Source organism: Selaginella moellendorffii, unplaced genomic scaffold (assembly GCF_000143415.4).
Source record: "Selaginella moellendorffii unplaced genomic scaffold, v1.0 SELMOscaffold_78, whole genome shotgun sequence".
Lineage (NCBI taxonomy): Eukaryota > Viridiplantae > Streptophyta > Lycopodiopsida > Selaginellales > Selaginellaceae > Selaginella > Selaginella moellendorffii.
The window spans coordinates 162,745-171,115 of NW_003314339.1; positions in this window are offsets into that span (position 1 = coordinate 162,745).

The following is an 8,371-nucleotide window of genomic DNA, read 5'->3' on the forward strand; positions in this document are numbered from 1 at the left end:
GGCATAATCTAGCTCCCGCTTGCGTGCCTGTCCTTGTTCTGCGTCCGGCTTGGGTCTAAGCCCAAGTTCCATTCCATGCTAGTTGGTGGAGTACCCATATCCTCACGTTAGGCCACCGGTATGCCGAAATAGCGCCAGACTCCGTTTGGCTCCGTTTTGTGTGCTGGTCCTGGCATTGGGATGCTGGTTGCTCCAGGACTGTTCCAAGTCGCTCCGAGCTCCTGTCCCTTCGCTCCTTGGGCTTTATGCTTGGGAGTTGCTCCGTGGTTCGGTTCCGTCACTCCTTGGCTCCATGCTTGGGAGTTTGGCACCGTTCCTTTGTTCAGTGGCCCAAGGCCCTGAACCTCGGGTTCTTATGGACACGTGGCATGTGACACGTGGCATCTGTCACGTGGCACAAAGAGGGTTTAGGCTCCGCTTCGTGGTGTTATCCTATGGTAAATCACCATAGGATAAAGGGTCAAAACCACGTGCGCTACATTTGGTATCAGAGGATGAGTCTCAGCGAGTACTATTCAATGAGATTGGGCAACTAGTCTCGTTGCATACGCAGAGATGAAAACGATGATCCGAGTGGGTACACGTTTGGTGCAAAGGTTTCACATTCGTTCCTTGGGTATGGTTTTGGTTACCTTTTGTACCTAATAATGTGAGCTTGCTCTTGGGCTCATAGGATGGATTTGAGATGCTCCGTTAGCACGAGTTTACACTTGGGCTCGTGAGTGAGGCACATTAGCAACTCAAGGTTGCACTTTGAGTTGGCAGGATTAATGTTAGCCTATCGTTGGTTCCATGAGTTGTTCCATGTACTGTGGGTGAAAGCAAACTTTCCCTGGGTTTGCTATGAGTAGCAAATAGGCTAGTCCATAGCTGTTTAGCATGGCACTAGTGGATCCTTCCTAGGCATGATTACAAGTGGATCAACTAAGACTGTAGGGATTAGTCTATTGGTTCAAGTAATCATTGTCGTGCTCTCTCATAAACTTTTCTTAGATTGGACTGAAGGTAGTGCGAAAGCAAGCTTGAGGTTTAGTCAAAGATGAAACCGAAAAGAGAGTCATCAGGGACGAAGGGTCAAACACGTAAATCATCTTCTCTTCTTGGAGAGATGATTTGCAACAAGGTGTTAACTCATTGCTCGTGGTCATATTATGCAATCAAGAGTCCCTACTTTGATGCATCTTGGAGATGATAGTCTTACAAGTGGTGAGTTATGGGATGGATAGCGGTGAAATGCTAAACCATTGTGTCTAGGCTTGCTATTGGAAGACTGGAGTTGCAATGCTCAATTCTTTTCCGGGGAACCTTGCTATTGCTCCTTGAGTAGCTTGGTGTTGGATTAGTGTTGAGTTTGGTCGAAAAGAGAGTGGCATGAGTTTGTCCATGTTGTGAGCAAAAGTTAGTGGTGCTGAGTGTTGTAAATCTCTATCGGTGGAGTGTGACATTTATGTTGCATTTTGTCGAATCGAGTTTGCACTTCAGACTCACATGAACCTTTGAAGTAATGATATAGACATTACTCGTGGTGTTGCTCAATTGATGATCAAATCATTGTGATTTCCATATCATATCCATGTGATAATGAGCAATGTGTTTACGAAGTTGCTTGGTTAAACAATGATCAACCCTAAAGTGGTTGATAGTGAAGCTAGTCTACTTGCACGAAGTAACATTGTAGTAGCTTTGACTGGATTCTCGATAATGGTCCATTATGCTAAGCTTAAGTTGGTTCCTTGTTTCCTTGAAGGTTTTGGAAAGGGTCGTAGCATTTATTTGCTATAGCTCATAAGTTGATCTGTTAACACTTGGAGTAGATTGTTGGATAGAGAAGGTGTGAGGTTGAGGCATTAACATTACTAGCACTTGTGTTAGTGGAAGTGGCATTGTTATTTTAAGTGATGAGGAAGTTTCCTTAGAGCTTGATTTTCCATGTCATTTTTTTTTTGTTGGTGTTTTAGCTTCATATTGGAACTTGAAGGTGGTTGAAGAAGAGTGTTAGTGCAATGTGGATATCCGAAGATGTGGTCTTCGTGATCAAGCCTTGGATGTTCCATTTGCATTTTACGGATGTCGGAGTTGAATGTCGAAAGAATGGGCAAAAAGATGTTCGAGGCTTAAGCATACTATGGGTTATGAGAATTTATGTTGAGGTGAGCCTATGTGAAGTTGTTAAGTAGGAGGAAGTTGGTTGAGTTTTGAAAGTTTGTATTCCTGGACTGAGAATCATTCTTTCTCTAGGATGGAAAATTTTTCCATAAATTTTCGTAGACTTTTCCAATGGCTGATCTGTTAATCATTTTGCTCGAAAACCATTCCGTTTTCATAAGCCAGTACAAACTAGTGAAAGGGTTGGAGTTGACTACAGTTAGCTTAGACCTTAGTATGTAGTTTGTATGATGCAGCCCAAAAGGGATGTTAACTTTTGGGGCTAAGGCAATTGAGTTGAATAGAGTCTGGAGTTGGTGTAGAAAAGTGGCTATTGCGCTTTTCTAGAAAGGTGACCCTTATGCCTTTCTTTTGTGGCGTTATGCTTGGTGGCAGGTTGCACTTTGCATTTCGTTAGACTCTATGAGAGTAGTGAGCTCTCACTGATCTTGACTTGGTCTTGGTGGCCTTGCACCTTGGCTGAGGATGGTGATGTCCAACTTAGTTGTTTGAGTTTGAGATGTTAGTACCCGTACTATAGCTTTGTTTATAAGGAGGTTGTGTACCGATATGGATCCATCTCATGGTCTTCACTTTAGTTTCGACTGAGTGTTGATCATGTATAGCTAGCCTCTTCAAGGCATGCTCAGAGCTAGTGGCTAAATGCATTGGTGAGCTTATCACGGTTGAGTTGGATTCGAGTGGTCATTCAGTTTGTGCTTGTCCATGAACTTTTATCTCATACCGAAGGTATCACGTTCATGTTGGACAAGTGTATAACTAAATGACGTGAGTTTAGTGTTTGGGTCTTGTGAAGGCAAGTTGAAGGGTGATTGTTGGTTGCTTTGCGACTAGTGATCGCTTGTAGACTTTGTCAAGGACTGTTAACACTTGCTTCACTCAATGATGATTTAGCAGTGATGGGTTTGCTTTACTGAATGGGGTTGCGGAGGATCGTGTCATTAGACTTACATGGGTTTTCTATATTGGCATGACGACTCTACCTCCGTCGATATCATTTGGTTGCGTTTAGTTCGTGGTGTTGGATTTCATGGAGTCTTGGATGTGGTGATTCACTCCTTGAGGAAGTGTTATCTGTGACTGAGTATTGTTGAGAGATTGGTCTCGAATATTGAGTAAAGTATCTCCGACTTTGGTTAGCTTGGTTGCTAGAGAGCTTTGAGTGGTGACACACTCGTGCTTTCTTCTAGCTTTGTTCTAGTGTTGGTGGCACTGAAGTGATGCCTTGTCGTTGACATTGTTGATGTTGAGATTTCAGTGAAATGAGATGTCTCTCCGCAAGATTGATGTCGAGTTTCATTAGTCTCGATGAAGATAGTGTTGATGGTTTGGTTGTCGCTTGGTGTTATTGGCATTTGTACAATTACTAGATAGCAACTATATTGACGTTTAAATGAACTGAGTGGCAAGTTTGAGTTAGTTGTGTTCTAAACGAGGTTATTTAGTAGGGGTTAAGCTTTGGCTTTTCCTTGAAAAGTGATTCAATCGTGGACCATGCTAACTCTACAAGCGGAAGAGTTAGTGATTGATATTGGAATGTTTGAATCCTTATTGGATTTGAGTTGGAATATATCAATCATTTGATGATTCTTCTTGTGCTTGTTATGAAGTGAGTTACGTCTTGCTATAGATGGATTCATGGAAGATCGTTTGGTGATCACTTGTTGAGCATAACTTCGTTATACTTAGCTTTTGGATTGATGCAGGCATGCTCTTCATTAGCTTTGCATTATGAAGTTTGGCTTATGGATGTGTTGAGGAAGATGTTGTGAGTTGCATCACAATTTCTTCTTTAGCATTAAAGTTAGCTTCTATAAGACTTGTGATCATTATTAGGTAAGACTTGGCTATAGGCTTCTTCGAGCTTTTGGTTCTTTGAGTTTTGTGCTCATTGTTCCATTTGTTAGAAGTTGTTGGGGAAGGCATTTTGGCTCCTAGCTTCAATGTTGAAGTTAGTATTTGCATCTAGCAATCATTGGTGATGATTCACTATCATCTAGGGTAGTTGATTATCCTTATCACAAGTTTTGCTTGATTATTGTTGGTTTGGGATTATTTGCTATTCTTCGGGATGGTAGATTCTTTCTTCAACGATGATTATACATCACTACATTGATGGGATAATTGATGATTTTTCATGATGGTTAGTTGTTCTCTTTGATAGCTTTTGGCTTTTTGCAATACCATATGTTCTTTGTGGTTTGCTCTGGATTGGTCTTTTGGGTTTGAGACATCAGTAGGATGTTGCTAACACTTGCTTAAGCAACTTGAGTTCCTTGGTATTGTTGGCTGGGATCTATTTGGATTAGCTTTTGTGATAGTTGGCAAGAATGAGTGTTTGTTGGTCTTACCGCATTCATTCTCTTTTGTTGATTGTTGCTCAAGTTTGTTCTGATAGATTGGAATGTTATTTCCTCCGGGTGATACATTCGCAAGCATTTTGCTTGCCAGTTGATGATACTTTGTGTTCTTTGAGTTTTCTTTGGTAAGTTGTTTGGCATACTATCTGCCATCTTCAGTAGTTAAGTTTTGTCATTGAGTTTTCTCAATGATGCGCTTGCTATTGAGTTTTGTTAGATGGTGATTCCTATGTTTCCCAATTATGATGATCTTGGTGGTTCCTATACTATAATACTAGTTTATCGGATGATAACTTACTTGGAATACTTTTGTGTTCTAATATAAGATATACTCACTGATAATTAAGACTCTAAGATATCATTGTTTATGACTTTGATATTGTCCATCTATTGATCTTTGAGTTTGGGCCAGTATAGGCAGACTGGCTTCGGCACTTCGTGTGCATGTTGAAATCTCTAGTCATGGGGTAGCTACTGTCAACTGGTCACATAACCCGCCTCTCTGTCGATGTTCCTTATTCCGTTGAAAGGGCGTGACCGTGTAAACAACTCTAACTGCCTGTTTACAGTAGTCTATCTAAACCTTACCGACGGGTTTGGTTTCTTTGCTTAGGAGGGTTGGAGCCTCTGGCTTCTCTCTCTATGTCCCTGCGGGCAGGGCATATCACACTTTTGTAAGCTGGGTGACTCCCAGAGCAGCAAGGGTGGCTAATTCCGTTGGTCATTTCCTTGTCGGTGACGGCCGGAAGGTGTCTGAGCTGGTAGCGCATCTGCGTTAGACAAAGAGGTTGCCCCCTAACTCATTTAAATTGGTGCATTTCTCACATAGTGTGAGTACCGTGAACTTTTTCTGGAGTTGTTTCCTTGGTGGTATTCTAGACTCGAGTATGCATCGACGAGGACGTCGATCTTCCCAAGGGGGGGAGAGTGTCGCGAATGTGACTTCAGGTATCGAAAGTTACCTGTCGGCTAATCCTTATGGACACTCTTACCTTACTGCCACGATGGCAGGAGGTCGGTATTGCTGGGCCCGTTATCAGTCTCCGCCTAAGCTAGTTGAGAAACTGGTCATCACATGTGCACTTAGACCGGAAGGGCACTAAGGAAGGAAATCCTAAGTTGTCATTTAGTCAAGCAGACTTGACACGGTGATGAGAAACTCATGATGTTGGCTTGCACTTGCTAGTGTTAGGAACCCCCGCGATATTGAGATTGGTCCCTCAATATTGCTAGATGATAGCTTACCGTGTCTGCCAAACACCCTTGCTATCATGCCTTTTGTGTTAGTCTCATTTTGGTCCCAAATGCTATTTATGGAAAGTGTCCAGATTTGCTCATTTGGCATATCTGCGGAATGTAGAGATTGTCCTGAACACAATGGTGTTCGTCCCGTGCCCAAATTCGCAATCTAGGGACATTCCATATTTAGTAAGTTTCGAGCTTGTCCCAGAGACTAACTCCTAATACTAAGGGAGGCTTGGGGTGAAAGCCCAAAGCGTGTGTTCCTCAAGGGGGGGGGGGGGGCTGTGGGGGGTTCCAAATGTATAGTAGGGATAGTGGGTAGGTCGGGCATGGCCGACCAACCTGAGGCATAGTCTAGCTCCCGCTTGCGTGCCTGTCCTTGTTCTGCGTCCGGCTTGGGTCTAAGCCCAAGTTCCATTCCATGCTAGTTGGTGGAGTACCCATATCCTCACGTTAGGCCACTGGTATGCCGAAATAGCGCCAGACTCCGTTTGGCTCCGTTTTGTGTGCTGGTCCTGGCATTGGGATGCTGGTTGCTCCAGGACTGTTCCAAGTCGCTCCGAGCTCCTGTCCCTTCGCTCCTTGGGCTTTATGCTCGGGAGTTGCTCCGTGGTTCGGTTCCGTCACTCCTTGGCTCCATGCTTGGGAGTTTGGCACCGTTCCTTTGTTCAGTGGCCCAAGGCCCTGAACCTCGGGTTCTTATGGACACGTGGCATGGACACGTGGCATGTGACATGTGGCATCCGTCACGTGGCACAAAGAGGGTTTAGGCTCCGCTTCGTGGTGTTATCCTATGGTAAATCACCATAGGATAAAGGGTCAAAACCACGTGCGCTACAAGGGAGGGGGATTGGGAGAGATTTGGGAATCCGTGGATGGATGGTTAACACTCTGTTGCTCATGCAGTGAATAGCTGAAACCAAGTAGGACCAAGTAGGAGCTGGTACCATATGCGAGAACCTTGGCGAGGGAACTTAGCAAAAGCCAAGGCAGTGTTGGACGGATAGACAAGGTGAGCTAGCAAATTGGAAAGGAAACATTTATGGCTTACATCCATGAGTAGTTATTCTAAGACCACACTTTAGCATCCTTAAGATGCCCGGAAACATGAGGAACACCTTTCCCCAATATCCCTCCATCGGTCCCTACCAAGTCCCACTTTATCTACAGCAATGCTCATTAACACTGCCATTGAGTTAGGGCCTGAAGGCCCGACTACTAAGTCCTATTGACATCTAGGACTTCCTCACTAGGTGACTATGCCCTTGGTCACTACACAAGAGGACTATTCTTCTTCTTTTCCACAGTCCGGGACTTTAGGATGACATTTCGAGTCACCGTAGCCATATGTGAGCTTTATGGGTACTTTCCCCACCTTCTGCCTTTGGGTGCCCTAGCTATGTGGTTAGAGTGAGGTTTCAATGAGTCATGCCAAATATCCAAGTAAGTAGTGCCACCCACATTTAGATTGGGAGTATTGACCATTCGATTTCCCAAGAGAGTTAAAACCAACTTTTGAACACTTCACCAAGTTACCTCACTTGTCCATCTGTGTTCATTTTAGCCTTGGACTCTTCAATGATTATATTATTATCCACCACATAGGTATAGCTGTGAGACACAAAATCCCTAGGCCCTAAAGTGGAGCCAAAAGGGTGCCACTTGGTAGTGGCCAAAGCGAAAGCCAAATGAGTGTAACACATTTGGACTAAAAACTCCGACTTAAAAGGTCGAGAGCGGGAGTGGAACTCTCAACGACGTGCTTGAGGAACAAGCATGAAGCAAACAATAAGTGAGTCTCTAGAAAAGGGACACAAGAGGACCAACACATGACACCTGGAGGAGTCTGAGATGGAGTCCGAGATGGACCCGAGATGGACCCGAGATGGAGTCTAAGATGGAGTCCGAGATGGACCCGAGATGGAGTCCGAGATGGACCCAAGATAGAGCCTGAGATGGAGTCCAAGATGGAATCCGAGATGGAGGCCGAGAAGGACCCGAGATGGAGTTCGAAGTCGAGATCGAGATCGAGGCCGGGATTGAGACTGAGACTGAGACCAGGACCAAGACTAAGACCAAGGCCGAGGCCGAGACCGAGCCCAAGCCCAAGTCCAAGTCCGAGTCTGACTCTGAGTTTGAGTTTGAGGGGGGTGAAAGCCCAAAGCGTTCGTCTCCCAGACCCTAGGGGTTGGTGAGCTCCAAGAGTATAGTAGGGGGGGAGGACTCCAATGGAGCCAGTTTGGCCAGGAAAGGCCAGTTTGGCCTAGGAAGGCCAGACCCAGTGTTAGGTGATGATCTGACCATTGGGAAGTCCAGGACTAAAGTGAATACGGACTGACAAGCAAGGTAGCTTGGTGAAGTGTTCAAGAGCCAGCTTTAGTTCCCCCAGGAGATCGAATGGTCAATGATCCCAGTCCAAGTGTGGGTGGCATTACTTATTTGGATACCTGGCGTGGCTCAATGAAACCTTGCTCTAATCCCATGGCTAGAGCACCCAAAGGCGGAAGGCGGGGAGAGTACCTACGAAGCTCGTGTAAGGCCACGGTATTCCAAAATGTCGCCCCAAAGTCCCAGACTATGAATAGGAAAAGGAGCAGTCCTCT